Source organism: Triticum dicoccoides, chromosome 4B (assembly GCF_002162155.2).
Source record: "Triticum dicoccoides isolate Atlit2015 ecotype Zavitan chromosome 4B, WEW_v2.0, whole genome shotgun sequence".
Classification (NCBI taxonomy): domain Eukaryota; kingdom Viridiplantae; phylum Streptophyta; class Magnoliopsida; order Poales; family Poaceae; genus Triticum; species Triticum dicoccoides.
The window spans coordinates 571,712,086-571,729,595 of record NC_041387.1 but is presented as its reverse complement, the minus strand read 5'-3'; the positions used below and the strand labels follow the sequence as shown (position 1 = coordinate 571,729,595).

At 42.9% G+C, this 17,510-nt stretch overlaps 1 long non-coding RNA gene across 5 annotated transcripts; it reads left to right on the top strand.

Moving 5' to 3' along the window:
* The first annotated feature begins 14,071 nt into the window (after positions 1-14,071).
* LOC119291496 lies at positions 14,072-17,440 on the top strand. Of its 5 annotated transcripts, none has more exons than XR_005142480.1 (5): positions 14,072-14,413; positions 14,522-14,723; positions 15,750-15,869; positions 16,809-16,911; positions 17,038-17,440. It is a non-coding gene; the product is annotated as an uncharacterized LOC119291496 (long non-coding RNA). The 5 variants fall into 5 exon arrangements; XR_005142481.1 differs by having other exon boundaries at positions 15,747-15,869; XR_005142479.1 differs by having other exon boundaries at positions 14,074-14,413; positions 15,795-15,869.
* The last annotated feature ends 70 nt before the right edge of the window (positions 17,441-17,510 follow it).

Below are 17,510 nucleotides of genomic sequence, written 5' to 3'. Positions count from 1 at the left end.
GTGATCGAACGCTCTAGGACATGGAGCAGAGTTTGGTGGGTTTTGGGCCAAATTTGGGGGGTGTTGGGCTGCAACACACACGAGGCCTTTTCGGTCCCTCGGTTAACCGTTGGAGTATCAAACGAAGTCCAAATGACCCGAAACTTGACAGGCGGTCTACCGGTAGTAAACCAAGGCCGCTTGGCAAGACTCGGTCCAATCCGGAAATGTTTAAACCCCACACAAGAAAGAAAGGTAGAAATGACCACCGGAGGAGAACGGAACGCCGGATTGCAAAACGGACAACGGGGAAAATGCTCGAATGCATGAGATGAACATGTATGCAAAAGCAATGCACGTGAAAACATGATAAGGGATGCACGAAAAAGAAAACAACACACGGAGACAAAGACCCAAACCCGAGAAATAAATATAACTTAGCGCCGGAGACGGCAAGAGTTGGATACAAATATGGAAAATATATCTGGGGCGTTACATTTGGCTAGGAACGTTGATAGACTTCTGCTTGATGTTGATTCTCTTAAACTTAGATCTACTCCTCCTAAGCATGATATCAATGAGTCTCTCAAATCTGTGAGAATTTCCATTGATGAGTGCAAGGAAAGAACCCCTAGAATGCGTGCTAAGAAAGATTGCTTTGTAAAGGCGTGTTCTTCTAGTTTCCATGAAAATAATGATGGAGATCTTAAAGTTATAGATGTGTCTCCTATTAGATCTTTTTTTTGCAATATGAATCTTGATAATAATGGGACTGGAGATGAGTCAACTTTATTTAGAAGGCGTCCCAAGAATTCGAAGTTTTTAGATCTTGATGCTAAATTAGGTAAAAGTGGGATTGGAGAGGCCATGACTTTAAATAGTATTGAACCCACTATCTCGGATTTCAAGGAATTTGATTATGATAATTGTTCTTTAGAAAGTTGTATTTCCTTGTTGCAATCCGTTGTTAATTCGCCTCATGCTTATAGTCAAAGTAAAGCTTTTAGCAAACATATCCTTGATGCCTTGATGCAATCTTTTGATGAAAAACTTAATTTGGAAGTTTCTATACCTAGAAAACTTAATGATGAGTGGGAACCTACTATAAAGATTAAAATTAAAGATCATGAGTATTTTGCTTTGTGTGATTTGGGTGCTAGTGTTTCCATGATTCTGAAAACTTCATGTGATATTCTAGGTTTCCATGATCTTGATGATTGTTCTTAAATTTGCACCTTGCGGATTCCACCATTAAAAAGCCAATAGGAAGGATCAATGATGTCCTCATTGTTGCAAATAGAAATTTGGTGCCCGTAGATTTTATCGTTCTTGATATAGATTGCAATCTTTCTTTCCCTATTATTCTTGGTAGACCTTTCCTTAGAACGATTGGTGTGATTATTGATATGAAGGAAGGGAATATTAGATTCCAATTTCCATTAAAGAAAGGCATGGAGCACTTTCCAAGAAATAAAGTCAAATTACCTTATGAATCTATCATGCGAGCTACATATGAATCAAGTGCCAAAGATGGCACTACTTAGATCTATCTTCGCTTTTATGCCTAGCTAGGGGCGTTAAACGATAGCGCTAGTTGGGAGGCAACCCAATTTTCTTTGTGTTTTTTATTTTTGTTTCTGTTTAGTAATGAATTTTGTATCTACCTTCTGTTTAGATGTGTTTTCATGCTTTAATTAGTGTTTGTGCCAAGTAGAACCTATAGGATAACCTATGATGATAGTTGATTTGATTCTGCTGAAAAACAGAAACTTTGCACGCACGAAATTAGTTTTGTTAAATCACAGAAACATGCTTTTGCGTTGATTCTTTTTGCTTATGATCAATAAACAAATTTTCAAGGACTTCATATTTTGGTAAGACTTTTAGAGTTCCAGAACTTTGCGTTAGTTACAGATTTCTACAAACTATTCTGTTTTTGACAGATTCTGTTTTTCGTGTGTTGTTTGCTTATTTTGATGCATCTATGGCTAGTATTAAGTGGTATGAACCATAGAGAACTTGGAATACACTAGGTTTAACACCAAAATAAATAAAGAATGATTTCATTACAGTACCTTATGTGGTGGTTTTGTTTTCTTTCACTAACGGAGCTTATGAGATTTCCTGTTGAGTTTTGTGTTGTGAAGTTTTCAAGTTTTGGGTAAAGCTTTGATGGACTATGGAATAAGGATTGGAAAAAGCCTAAGCTTGGGGATGACCAAGGCACCCCAAGATATTCAAGAATATCCAAAAGCCTAAGCTTGGGGATGCCCCGGGAAGGCATCCCCTCTTTCGTCTTCGTTCATTGGTAACTTTACTTGGAGCTATATTTTTATTTGCCACATGATATGTGTTTTGCTTGGAGCGTCGTGTATTATATTAGTATTTGCTTTTTAGTTTACCACAATCATCCTTTCTGTACACACCTTTTTGGAGAAGCCTACTTGATTAGAATTTATTAGAATGTGCTATGTGCTTCACTTATATCTTTTGAGCTAGATAGTTTTTGCTCTAGTGCTTCACTTATATCTTTTAGAGCACGGCGGTGGCATAATTTTATAGAAATTGCTAGTCTCTCATGCTTCACTTATATTATTTTGAGAGTATCTTAGAAGAGCATGGTATTTGCTATGGTTATGAATTTGGTCCTAGAATGATGAGCATCCAAGTTGGGTATAATAAAAACTATCATAGAAAGTGCATTAAACACTAGGATAAATTTGATGCTTGATAATTTTTTGAGATATAAAGGTAGTAATATTAGAGTCATGCTAGTGGGTAATTATGAAATTGAGAAATACTTTTGTTGAAGTTGGCAAGTCCCGTAGCATGCACGCATGGTAAAAGTTGTGTGACAAATTTGTTGCATGAGGTGCTCTTTTGAGTGTCTTCCTTATGAGTGGCAGTCGGGGATGAGCGATGGTCTTTTCCTACCAATCTATCCCTCTAGGGGCTTGCGTAGTAGTACTTTGCTTCGAGGGCTAAGTAGACTTTTGCAATAAGTATATGAGTTCTTTATGACTAATGTGAGTCCATGGATATACGCACACTCATCCTTCCATTTATCTTGCCTCTATTATACCGCGCAACTTTCGCCGGTAGCATGCACCCATTATTTACCTTCCCCAAAACAGCCACCGTACCTACCTATTATGGCATTTCCATAGCCATTCCGAGATATATTGCCATGCAACTTTCCACCGTTCCGTTTATTATGACACGCTCCATCATTGTCATATTGTTCTTTGCACGATCATGTAGTTGACATCGTATTTGTGGCAAAGCCACCTTCATAATTTTCATACATGTCACTCTTGATTCATTGCATATCCCGGTACACCGCCAGAGGCATTCATATAGAGTCATATCTTGTTCTAGCTTTGAGTTGTAATTCTTGAGTTGTAAATCAATAAAAGTGTGATGATCTTCATTATTAGAGCATTGTTCCAGTGAGGAAAGGATGATGAAGACTATGATTCCCCCACAAGTCGGGATGAGACTTCGGACTTTACAAAGAAAGAAAAAAAAAGAGAGAAAGGCCAAAAACAAAAAAAAGAAAAAAAGGAAAGGCCAAAGAAAAAAAAGGAAAAAATGAGAGAAAAAGAGAGAAGGGACAATTGCTACTATCTCCTTTCCACACTTGTGCTTCAAAATAGCACCATGATCTTCATGATAGAGAGTCTCCTATGTTGTCACTTTCATATACTAAGTGGGAATTTTTCATTATAAAACTTGGCTTGTATATTCCAATGATGTTCTTCCTCAAAATGCCCTAGGTCTTCGTGAGCAAGCAAGTTGGATGCACACCCAATTAGTGTCTTTTGTTGAGCTTTCATATACTTATAGCTCTAGTGCATTCGTTGCATGGCAATCCCTATTCACTCACATTAATATCTATTAATGGGCATCTCCATAGCCTGTTGATACGCCTAGTTGATGTGAGACTATCTTATACCCTTTTTTGTCCTTACAACCACCACCATAGTGCTATGTCCATGGCTTGCGCTCATATATTACGTAAGAGTTGAAAAAAGCTGAAGCGCATTAAAAAGTATGAACCAATTGCTCGGCTCGTCATCGGGGGTTGTACATGATGGGAGTATTTTGTGTAATGAAAATGAAGCATGGCCTAACTATATGATTTCGCACGGATAAGCTTTCCTTGGCTATGCTATTTTGATAGGACATGATTATTTGTTAGTATGCTTCGAAGTATTATTATTTTTATGTTTTATAAGCTTTTATCTTGAATCATTTGGATCTGAACAATAATGCCACAATAAAGAAAATTACATTGAGAATTATGCTAGGTAGCATTCCACATCAAAAATTCTGTTTTTATCATTTACCTACTCGACGACAAGCAGGAATTAAGCTTGGGGATGCTTGATACGTCTCCAACGTATCTATAATTTTTGATTGTTCCATGCTATTATATTACCCCTTTTGAATGTTTATGGGCTTTATTTTACTCATTTATATCATTTTTGGGACTAATCTACTAATCGGAGGCCCATCTCGTATTGCTGTTTTTTTGCCTATTTCAGTATTTCGAAGAAAAGGAATATCAAACGGAGTCCAAACGGAATGAAACCTTCGGGAGCATGATTTTTGGAATGAACATGATCCAGAGGACTTGGAGTGCAAGTCAATAAGCAATCAAGGCGGCCAGGAGATAGGAGGGCGCGCCCACCCCTCCTGGGCGCGCCCCTGTCTCCTGGGCCCCTCGAGCGGCCACCGACGTACTTCTTCCTCCTATATATACCTACGTACCCCGAAAACATCCAAGGAGCCACCGAAACACAATTTCCACCGCCGTAACCTTCTGTATCCACGAGATCCCATCTTAGAGCCTTCGCCGGCGCTACGCCGGAGGGGGAATCGACCACGAAGGGCTTCTACATCAACACCATAGCCCCTCCGATGAGTTGTGAGTAGTTTACGACAGACCTTCGGGTCCATAGTTATTAGCTAGATGGCTTCTTCTCTATTTTTGGATCTCAATACAATGTTCTCCCCCTCTCTTGTGGAGATCTATTTGATGTAAACTCTTTTTGCGGTGTTTTTGTCGAGATTCGATGAATTGTGGGTTTATGATCAAGTTTATCTATGAGAAATATTTGAATCTTCTCTGAATTCTTTTATGTATGAATGAGTTATCTTTGCAAGTCTCTTCGAATTATTAGTTTGGTTTGGCCTACTAGATTGATCTTTCTTGCCATGGGAGAAGTGCTTAGCTTTGGGTTCAATCTTGCGGTGTCCTTACCCAATGACAGAAAGGGTTGCAAGGCATGTATTGTAATGTTGCCATCGAGGATAAAATGATGGGGCTTATATCATATTGCATGAGTTTATCCCTCTACATTATGTCATCTTTCTTAATGCGTTACTCTGTTCTTATGAACTTAATACTCTAGATGCATGCTGGATAGCGGTCGATGTGTGGAGTAATAGTAGTAGATGTAGGCAGGAGTCGGTGTACTTGTCACGGACGTGATGCATATATACATGATCATGCCTAGATAATCTCATAATTATTCGCTTTTCTATCAATTGCTCGACAGTAATTTGTTCACCCACCGTAATACGTATGCTATCTTGAGAGAAGCCACTAGTGAAACCTATGGCCCCTGGGTCTATCTTTTATCATATAAGCTTTCAATCTACTTTTATTTGCATCTTTACTTTTTGCATCTATATTATAAAATACCAAAAATATATTTATCTTATCATACTATCTCTATCAGATCTCACTTTTGCAAGTGGCCGTGAAGGGATTGACAACCCCTTTATTGCGTTGGTTGCTTGTTCTTTGTTTGTTTGTGTAGGTGCGTGGGACTTTTGAGGAGCCTCCTACTGGATTGATACCTTGGTTCTCAAAAATTGAGGGAAATACTTACGCTACTATTGCTGCATCACCCTTTCCTCTTCAAGGAAAACCAACGCAAGCTCAAGACGTAGCAATGCACATGACGAAGAATCTTTGCATGATCCTGCTTGGCTTCTTGGGCGTGTATGGGAAGACAAAAGATACACCAGAGGCACGGGAGGACCAGCAACGTATGCACGGAAAAGATGGCATACATCAGGGTCAGGCCAGCTACGCTCTTACCAAAGAAGAGAAGGAAATCTTCTTTGAATGCCTGCTCAGCATGAAGGTACCGTCTGGCTTCTCGTCGAATATAAAGGGAATAATAAATATGGCAGAGAAAAAGTTCCAGAACCTAAAGTCTCATGACTGCCACGTGATTATGACGCAACTGCTTCCGGTTGAATTGAGGGGGCTTCAACCAGAAAACGTTCGATTAGCCATTGTGAAGCTATGTGCATTCCTCAATGCAATCTCTCAGAAGGTAATCGATCCGGAAATCATACGAAGGTTACAAAATGATTTGGTGCAATGTCTTGTCAGTTTCGAGTTGGTGTTCCACCATCCTTCTTCAACATCATGACGCACGTCCTAGTTCACCTTTGCAAAGAGATTAACGTTTTGGGTCCTGTATTTCTACACAATATGTTCCCTTTTGAGAGGTTCATGGGAGTCTTGAAGAAATATGTTCATAACCGTGCTAGGCCAGAAGGAAGCATCTCGAAGGGCCATGAAAATGAGGAGGTCAGTGAGTTTTGTATTGACTTTATTCCTGACCTTAAGCCGATTGGTTCCTGAATCGCGGCATAAGGGCCGACTAGATGGAAAAGGCACGCTAGGAGGGCATCAAATAATATGTATGGACGGGCATTCTCTCACTGAAGCACACTACACAGTTCTACAGAATTCCGCCTTGGTGGCTCCGTATATGGAGGAACACAAGAATTTTTTACACTCCAAACACCCGGAGAAGTCTGACAACTGGATTACACATGAACAAACAAGGACTTTCGCCGGTTGGTTGCAGAAACGTGCCATGCATAATGGCGATATTGAAGATGACCTGTACTCGCTGTCCCAGTTACCATCTTCAAATATAATGACTTTCAAAGGGTACCAGATAAATGGGAATACATTTTACACGATCGCCCAAGATAAGAAGAGCACCAACCAAAACAGTGGTGTCCACTTTGATGCAACAACCAACACAGGAAAGGAAACATATTATGGTTACATAGAGGACATATGGGAACTTAACTATGGAGGTGGTTTGAAGGTCCCTTTGTTTTGGTCCAAATGGGTCAATATGACACGAGGCGTGGTAAAGGAAGACTCGCAGTACGGAATGACAACAGTGGATCTCAACAATCTTGCGTATGCAGACGAACCATTCGTCCTAGCCAATGATGTGGCGCAGGTTTTTTATGTGAAAGACATGTCTACCAGGCCGAGAAAAAGAAAAGATAAGGAAGCGAATAGATCAAACGACGAGCCAAAGCGCCACATAGTTCTTTCAGGGAAAAGAAACATCATGAGAATGGATGACAAGACAGATATGTCAGAAGATTATGAAAAGTTTGATGAAATTGCTCCATTCACAGTCAATATTGACCGAGCATCCAGTTAAATGATGAAGATTTTCCATGGCTATGGCGCAAAGGGACACACACGAAGAAAAAGTTTCACACCCAAAGATCTGGGATGTGATCGGCTTCACTATCATCACTTTCTTCTGTGTTTCACACCCAGGAGGGAATCTCCATAATAGTTAGGGTAGTTATGTGTTTTGGCATTTGAAACGCGAAGAAATTTTATGTGCAAACAAATTCTTTCATGCATTTACTGATTTTTTCAGCTAAATGACCCTGAAATTGAAAAGCATTTCAAATGAACTCAGAAAAGGTTAAAAGTTGGCATGATATCATAATTTAACCCACATAGCATGTGCAAAAAAGTAGAAAGGGTTACGGCAAAAACTGGATGCACTTCGTGTACAAAATGGATAATCTCTTTCGAAGTATCAGGGTTTCGAACGAACTCATCTGTTACAAAGGCATTTCATTTTTTAAATAACCTAAGCATTACCAAATTGAATATAATGATAAAACACACTGATATTAAACATAAGAAAAAAGAATCACTGAAAAATCGATTTTCAAAGTTAAGTTATTCACAAACTAGTGATCCACACAAATTTCAAATAATTCAAAATTTAAACTATTCAAATTTGAAAACTACCGGCACTAACAGAAAGTTTGTAATTTTTTGTACCTAAAGCAAAAATATTCACAAAGAAACTCTAAATACAGCAAAAAACAACTCAAAAATAAATAAAACAAAAATAAATAAAGCAAAAATAAATAAGAAAATAAAAAAGCCCGCCTACTGGGCCAGAGCGGCCTACATACGACTAGAAACACAACATTTTGTTGGGCCAGGATGCAGGCCCGCAAAGGCCCAGTAGGCCCATAGGGCAGCAGAGAACAGGTAGGCCCAGTAGGCCTGCTTTGGAGAGGAGCTCGAGAGAGCTACCGCACTTGGGCTTATAAACCAGTGCGGACGCCCCTCGGCTAGCGAGGTGGGACTAAACTTGCCGCACCGCACCTGCGCCAGCGCACCCCCTTTAGTACCAGGTGGTGGCTGCAACCGGTACTAAAGAGAGGGTCTTTAGTACCGGTTGGTGCCACCATCCGGTACTAAAGGGGGGGCGCTTCCCGCCGCTTGGCCTGGCCAAAACAGACCTTTATTACCGGTTGGTGGCTACAACCGGTACTAAAGGGGTGTTGTATATAAGAAACTGCTTCAAAAAAATTCATTTCTCATCTCTCCCTCTGCTTCTTTCTCCTATGCCCTATCGCCGCCACCCCCGTCGCCGTCCCCGTCGCTGTCACCGCCCCGGCCGTCCTTGCCCCTCATTGTCATCCCCGTCGCTGTCGCCGCCCTGGCCGTCCCCGTCCCCGTCGCCACGGCCCGCCCCATTGTCGCGCCCTGCCCTATTGTCGCCGGCCCGTCCCGTCGTCCCATCGCCCCGTCGTCGCGCCCCGCCCCGTCGTCTCATCGTCCCCGCCCGGCCCGTCTCCGTCCCCGTCGCCGCCCCCCGTCGCCGCGCCTCGCCGGTGAGCTCATGCCTCGGTCGCGTCATGTCCACACACACACACACATTAGTTTTTTAGTTATAAATTTTAGTTATAGAATTTTTTTTGTTTTTTTGTTATAGAAATATTAGAAATGTTAGTTATATAGAGATGTTATAATTTTTTTCTATTTTTAGTTATAGAAATGTTAGCAACTTTTCTGTTTTTTAGTTATAGAAATATTAGAAATGTTATAGAAATGTTAGTTATATATATAGAAATGTTAGAAATTTTAGAATTAGTTTTAGTTAGATGAATTAGATTAATGTCAAATTGTTATAATTTGCATATATAATTTTAGTTATCACAATCCAATTATTTAAAAAATGTTACTTTTTGCGGGCATATAGTATTTGTTCTCGACGATATGCCCGGCCCGCATCCTCGCCGTCGACCCGTTCGCGACGACCTCCTGCTTCAGAGGACCCATGTCCGGGACTCGGCTCCGCCGGGCTGGCACTGGGAGGTGCTACCTGGAGGGGCGCGCCGCTTGGTGAGGAACCCGACATCGGGTCCCATCGTCGACCCTGATCTCCTTTGGTGGTGTTCGCGTGGGCCACATTCAGTGTAGAGGGAGCCGGCCCCGCCGGAGGTGGTGCGTCGCCGTGTCAGGGAGGAGGACGAGCACGTCCATCGCTACATGGCTGCTATGGACGTTAGGTGCTCCAATACTTGGCAGGTTATTTGGGCAGATGACCGGAGATATGATCCTGTGATGGTTCCTTCTCTTTGGGTGTCCACCGCCCGCACCCCAGGAACCGCGAGTGGCCTAGATTCTTCTGTAGTACTTGGTCTTTGTTTCGTACCTAGCCAGTGATGTATTCGATATATAATATTCGAGATGATGTATTTGAAATTATATATATTATTCGAGCAATGATGTATTCGAGATTATATATATATTATTCGAGACGATGATGTATTCGGGATTATATATTAATTGAGACGATGCATATTATGTACTATATGGTTCAGTTTTTTCTTATTGATTGCATCCATGCATTGTAATTTGAATACTAAATTGTTTTATATTTCTTTTGTATTAGTTAAGTAAAAGCTATGGCGGACAATACCAGCAGAGAGAGAGAGAAGAGGAATTGTTTGACATCATACGTAGCCCTCACAGGCTAGATGATCTGAATGAAGCAGATGACGGCTCCCAATATCTGAACAATACCAGAGAGGGTGATAAAAAGATATTCGATCTCGACGACCGAGCTGATGAAGTCATGAACTATGATTATGATTATAATGACACAGACAATGTTTATGATGACACAGACAATGCTGATCTTGAAATAACAAACACTACTGGCGAGGTATATTTATATAAGCAGGCATCTCGTGATCATCACATGTTTTTTTATTTGAAGATATATTAACGAATCGATCTTTCTTCTTCCAGCCCTCTGGATCGAGCAAATCTGCTTCTACAGACAGTAGGACAAAGTGAGGCCCGGGCAAAAAGTTGAAGGAGGGTGTAGAGTACAACATCGACTCCATCAAACCTAGTGGCGAACCCCTCACGCCTAAGAACATTGCGAATAAGTGGACTCGTCAGTGCGGAGTTCTTGTGAAGGACCAACTCCCGATCTCCATTCAAGAATGGAAAGAGCCAAAAACTAAACGTCCATGTGTTACTTGGGTCGATGACAGAGCAAAAAAAACCTTTGCGAATCTCTGATGGAACATTTCACCCTACCAGATTATTTCACTGAAGCAGATGTGCAGAAAGTCAAGGACGCCGCTCTTAAGAAGATGGCAATTGCATTCAACACCCACAAGAAAACTGTATGGGCCAACTACCTCGCTGCAGAAAGGAAGACTCCAGAATTCACGGGAACACTGGATAAGCAAAGAGAACACTGGGCCGATTTCGTGAAATTCAAGGAATCAGAATTATCTAAGGAACGGTCGATAAAAAAAGGTCAATGCCACAAAAAAGACGCGGTTCCATAGGCTGCGTCCAGGTGGCTACGCGGTGGGAATGCCTAAGTGGGATAAGTCTGAGCAAGAGATGGAGGATGCAGGGGTCACTCCGGTTACTAGTTGCTGGCCCCCCAGGTGCAGAACTTGGTTCTATGCGCATGGGGGGCATTGGACCCGAAGACAGGTCTGGTTTCGAAGAAGGCAAGTCTAAAAGGAGCCGAACAAAAGATACTTGACGCAATAGAAGAAGCTCGAATGGGGGTGTTCACGCCTAACAGAGAGAACGACGAGCTTACGCGTGCCCTGGGAAATCCTGAACACCCGGGAAGAACACGAGGCAAGGGCATTATTCCCTGGTATGAGGGCTTTTCGTAATGGAACGACGACTACAGGTCCCGTGCAAGAAAGAAGATGGAGGAGGAGAAGAATAGGAAGCTAGAGGAGGAGCAGAGGAAGCAGGACGCAGAACACCTTCAAGGCCTAGAAGCAAGGAACATGGACTTGGCACTCAAATTCTAGCAGCAGCAGCAGCAGATCGACTCACTTAGCCAGGAAAGGGGGTCTCAACAGCGGCAGCAGCAAGCGGATGATCGTCCAACATTGGATAGCACCATCCCATCCATGCCGAGAAGCAGCGTTGGTTCCACCCCGGGCGACACACTGTTGGATACATACCTTGTGGATGACATCATAGAGAACACTAACTGTGAGCTACACTCCAAAATGAAGAACATATCCATGAAGGTGGCGGACGCCGTTGCTTTTACAATTACCCCTGAAGCAACCTTCCATTGCACCCCGATTCCAGAGGGCTATGCTCGTGTCTTGGTTGATGAAGTGGTGGACCCATATTCGGGGCTACAGCTTGACATTCCTAGAGGTGACGACGACCGCACACTGGGAGAGGCCATACATCATATCATCCTATGGAGAAAGGATTGCATCATCTTTTGAAGTCCACCGACACCGCGTTGTCTGCCGACTCCTCCTTGAAGTCCGCCACCTAGTCAGCAGACTCCCGCTCCTCCAAGTCCACGAACGCGTGAGCCGACTCCTCCTCGAAGTCCGCCACCTCCTCCAAGTCCCCGAACGCATGAGCAGACTCCTGCTTCAAGTCCGGCACAGCGTCAGGCCACTCCTCCGGTTTCAAGTCCAACACCGTGTTAGGCCAAACCTCCTGCTTCAAGTCCGGCACAATGTCAGGCCACTCCTCCTGCTCCATCTCAGCCACGTCCGCCGTCTCAGCAATCGCAAAAAAGACACGCTACAGTTATGGTGCGTAGCGGTACGAGTCGAGGTAGTACAGGAAGTACAGGCGGAGACAAGCGATATAAATATGGTCCAAGCCTCGCTCCTCTTCCTCAGAGGCCTTACGACATAACCGAGGAGCAAAACGCAGCCATAGTGTGGGCCCAAGTGGACGTCCATTTTGGACCGAAACCGGCACCGCCGCTAAGGAAGAAAGTGCCTGAGGAAAAGATTGACCACTTCATTTGTATGGCTAGAGCACCAGCTCCCAAGCCTATTGACTCAGACTATGAGCGCCAAATCAGGAAGGCACATCGAGCACGACTACAGAAGGAAGCATGCTCGATCTCGAGCCAACAAGCAGCTGGCAAAAAATGCGGGAAAATCGTTCTCCAGCTAGGAGAACAGGTGGCGCAATCGATTCCCTCGCTTGTTGTGCCAACAACACATGAGAGGAGTACGCGCGCCCAATATTATTGTCTGCAGACCGTTAACGTTCCCCAGCTGGGCGATATGGTAATAACGGAGGAGCATATAATGCAGGCTGAAATGCTCAAGGTCATTGTTGGACAACTCCTCGAAATCGATCTCATGTCTCCGCTTAGAGAGGGGGAAATAAAACGGAAATACGTCCGGGGCCAACCTTTGGTCGAGCCAGACAAGGTCAAGAACCTCCCAACGAGAATGTATGAATTGCATCAATGGTACATGAACATTACCAAGATTCCCAATCGAGAGTCCCTCATGGTGAATGTCAAGGAGGAGCATTACTTCCATGAGAAAGCTCTGTCCGGAAGCGCAATGGCTTTCGCGCTCATCCCTTGCTTCAAAACTACAGGTTTTAGCCCTCCGTTTGCTGGTCGCTATGTTCCTTTTTGCTTTTTTTGGGCTTCTTCTCATTCTTCTTTGGCACCTACGGTAGAGATCGGAGGTATTTGGCCCCCAAAAGGGATTGGGTTCAGAACTATTTCAGTTATACAATCAAGACGCACTCGACAAATCTATCGTCAGTTGCTATTGTCTGTAAGTGATTTCTTTCTGTAATTTAAGTCTCAAGCTAGCTATAGTGATCATTTTGATCAATCATTACATGTAATTATCCTCACTATATATTCTTTTCTGTGGTATTATATGCAGGATGAAGATGTATGAAATGAAAAAATCTGGACCCTATGGCATTGGGTTCATTGACCCAAATACCATTAATGAGTACACATGGAATCTTTCAACTTCTCGAGTAAGTTTAGAGGAAAGCATGCTAGAGTTCTTCAAGCGCCTCAATACCAATGAAGATATGCTACTTCCTTACAACTTCCTGTGAGTCACACTGTCTTGTACTACAAATTCTGTTTTTGCTTACTAGCTAGCTAGATGTTAATAATTAAGTGTACATAGGGTTTACGGTAGTTGATTAGTGTTATGCACATGCCCGCTTAATTAAGACATGCAAACGTGTGCGCATGCAGTTTCCACTGGATCTTGTTAGACATTAAAGTTGACAAAGGAACAGTTGAAGTACTGGAGTCACTACTTAAAGAAGAAAAAGACTACACACTACTAGGAAAAAGCTTATAGACAGAGCTATAGCAGCAGCGTGGGAGTGGAAGCTGCGCTACTACTATTTAGTAGTAGCATGGGTAAAAATAGTGCGCTACTACTAAAAAATAGTAGTAGCGCGGGTCTATTGTTTCCACCCTACTACTAAATATCCCCACAGAACAGCTTATAGTAGCAGCGAGGGGTATAAAAGCCGCGCTACTACTATTTTCTAGTAGTAGCGCGTGCTGCAATTCCCACGCTACTACTTTAAATTGACCAGATCAGCTGATGTACCCCTCTTTAGCAGCAGCGAAGCACCCGTGGGCCGCGCTACAACTAGTGGCACCGCACCGCACCACAACCTTATCTTCCCTGTCGCTTGCCCCTCCCCCTCCATCGCCCCTCCCCCAACCAATCTTGCCCACACCGCAGATGCATCCTCCGCCCCAAACGACGGCGATAGGGATGCCGACGCCCTAACCCACGTCTCCTTCCACCTCCCCCAACTCGTCTTCTCGCCGGCTACTTTGGAGGAGCCTCCTTTTGCACGCCACCGTGGCCGGGCTGCGGCGACCACCAGAGGTCCGCCGCCGCCAGGATCTCCCTCCTTCTCCACTACGAGGCACCAGCAGAGGGGGGCGACTCCTCCTTCCATCCCTAGTCGCGGCCTCCAACCTCTAACGCCGCTTGAAACCCTAGCCCGAATCCGGCAGAGGTGCAGCAGCACGGGATCCCCTCCAAAAGTAGCATCTTCTTCTTCCTATGGTTCTTCTTCTTCTTCCCCGGATCTGATGCGTGTGTGTGTTCGCGTGGTTGTGTGCAGGCAGTTGAAGGAAGGGGGCGGGCCATGGACAAGCTGCAAGGTGGGGGCCTGAAGCCATGGATGGATGTGTTTGGGACGGTGAGGAGGCACCCAACCGAGCGGCGGGCAAGGATGAAGTGAAGTTGAGCGCACCGTCGTTATATCCCTTCTCCGTCTGCTGTTACTGGAAGCAAGCACAGTACCATCTCATCTCATCCACTAGGTGAGCTCTCGTCCGCGTGCCCGCGAGCTGCTTGTGTTTATGCCCATATAGTTTTTCTATTCACCGACACCCCCACGGCAGCCTACAGCCTCTGCCCACCTACAATCCTCATTGTTTGTTTAGTGCTCACTAACCCACATTAAATGATCCCAGTCAATGAATGAATGCATCTGGTCCAGCAAGAGGGGAGGGCAAAGCAGAGCAGGGCATCCAATGCGTTTATTTCCCATATACTTTTGCCTGCTTCAAGTACTAGCATACGTATGATCATCATTAGAGGCTAATCTCCTTTTTGCCGGGTCATTGGATGTTAATCATAGTTTAAGACTTTGGTGGGTCAAAGTCAAGCAAAACTAGTATGTACGTAGTGACATGTGATTCATTGGTCAAGTCAAGCAAGACACAGCTACACTCACTCTAAGTGACTCTGCTCTCCCCGTCCGGCGCTCGCATCCGCCACCTGCTGCTCAGCCTCGCCGGCCGGCAACGCAGAGTTTCATCCTGCACTATATTTCTTGCTCAATTGTTGTTAGTGCTTAGGTTGTACTAGTAGCAGCAGAAGAAGTACAAGAAGGGTTTCAGATTTCTCACTTGTGCAAAGAATAAGTTCAGTCAATCTAATATTCATACTTACACTGTAAATCCCTATGTACTTTCTGTGAATTCCCTTTGTAATGGTAGTGTTTGCAATGTAAAATTGCATTGTAAGATAGACTAATAAAAGACTGAAACTACAGTCCAAATCATTGTTACTTAACTGAAAATATGCATTTTAATTTAATGTGCATTTTTGCCCAGTAATGTGTATTCCTTCTCTTTTTGGTTGCCTCAATTTAAAGTGGTTTTGAACTATAATTTTCAGTAATGTGTCACTTCTAGTTTACCTGAATATTTTTGTATTCTTATCAGTTTTGTGCCCCATTCTAAAGAAGTTCAGTAAATGTGTATGTCCCATTATGTAAATACAATATTTTACAAACCATTTAGATACAACAACATGATCTTTGTTTTCTTTTTCACAAGAAGCTATTTTTGGCTTACCCGAAGGGATGCATGCTCTTCATCTTGCAGGTATGACTCATCCTCGCATTCTTACTTCGCCTTTGTTTCCTTCAGCTTATTGATCCTGAAATTTTAAGATAAGTTGTAAGTACTCACTATCATGTTCTTAAGCAAAGCTACTTTTTTTTGCTTGAATTATAGTGTTTTGTCTGACCTATGTATAGTGTCAATAAAAATCTAAATTTCAAGATGGAGATACATTTTTTGGTGGCATCTTACATCACAGTAATTTACAACCAAGATAGGTTTACAATGTCTTTTTGATAGCAACTATAATGCATAGCTGCAGATTTTGTCGAATACACATATGTATTTGTATGCATGGCAGATACTGGGGTCAAATAGAATAACAAGTAAATCATTCCTTTTGTCTTCATATTTACTTGAAGGACTGCATGTTTTTCATCTTTGTATGCCCCATGTATTTGCTTGTAAGCTTCAGTAGTGTTATCTATCTAGTCTGATTTATATAATCCATTCCTAAGCTGAAATATTTTTTGTAACTGAAATATATAGTCTGAGTTTCATTCAGTTATTTGTCACTTTTTAACTAAATATCTTTTTGTAACTGAAATATCTGTGTACTTACAATGCCTGTCTCATAGGGCCCATCCCAGCGAGACCTAAGTTTTAATTGAATACCTTTTCTGTCGATTGTCGTAGGATTTTAGAGAAAACACTTATCAGGAATACAAGTGTTTATGAAACTACTGTTGTTGCTTTAGCCAAACACCTCACAGTTTCCAAAACTACAGTTTTGTAGAAACCATAGTATTCTGATTGAGCTAAGCTAGCCTTGTATCTCCACCTGTGGGAGTCAAGGTGCATATGCTCCTTGTCTTTTTCACTTTTTAGATTAGACTGAATATCTAGGATGCTTATGCCGTCTCGAAACTGTCAACCCGACTCATAGAATGATCTTTTTATTTAGGATTCATGGTTTTTTTTTCTTGTTATTATGCATTACTATGAGTTCATTGTATTAAGATTCCTTACAACTTTATGCGCCCGAGCTATTTACAGAAGGAGGGGACTCGGCCTTCTTCACGGCTCGCGGCAGTGTCTCTCGTTGATTTGTTCGTGCAACAAGGAGGGGACCCGCCCTTCTTCATGTCTTGTGCAACTAGTAAGGACCAGCCCTCTGGCTATTACTATTGATCCATGTGCATGTGCTAAAAAGTAAGAAAATACCCTATTGGATTTGGACGCTGACGAGCACAAATAAGTTTTCACTTTCCCGACGTGACCGTAGGGGTGATCGACGCGGACTACCGCTGCCCGGTGGGCGTCGTGCTCTTCAACCACTCGGAGGTGGACTTTGCCGTGAAGTCCGGTGACCGCGTCGCACAGATGATCGTCCAGGTGATCGCGACGCCGGAGGCCGCTGAGGTGGAGGACCTCGATAGCATCATTTGGGGGGAGGGAGGATTCGGGTCCACTAGCGTCTGAACTCTGAGCCTTCGTAAATACATCTAGAGAAGTTGTATGTTTAGGCTACTGGTGGAACACTAGGAAAGGTACCTACCTTTGGTTGTGTGTGTTTACTATTAAATGGAATCACATGATCTCTTGTGGTTGAGATGTTCAATGTTGCATCCATGAACGGTGCAAGTGTTAAGATGGTCATGTGACCTTAATTTATTTTGCATTGGACATGTCTCTGATCTTCATCCATGAATACTGCATCTAATTTTTATTTTTTTAATTCTTAATTTGTTAGTAGTA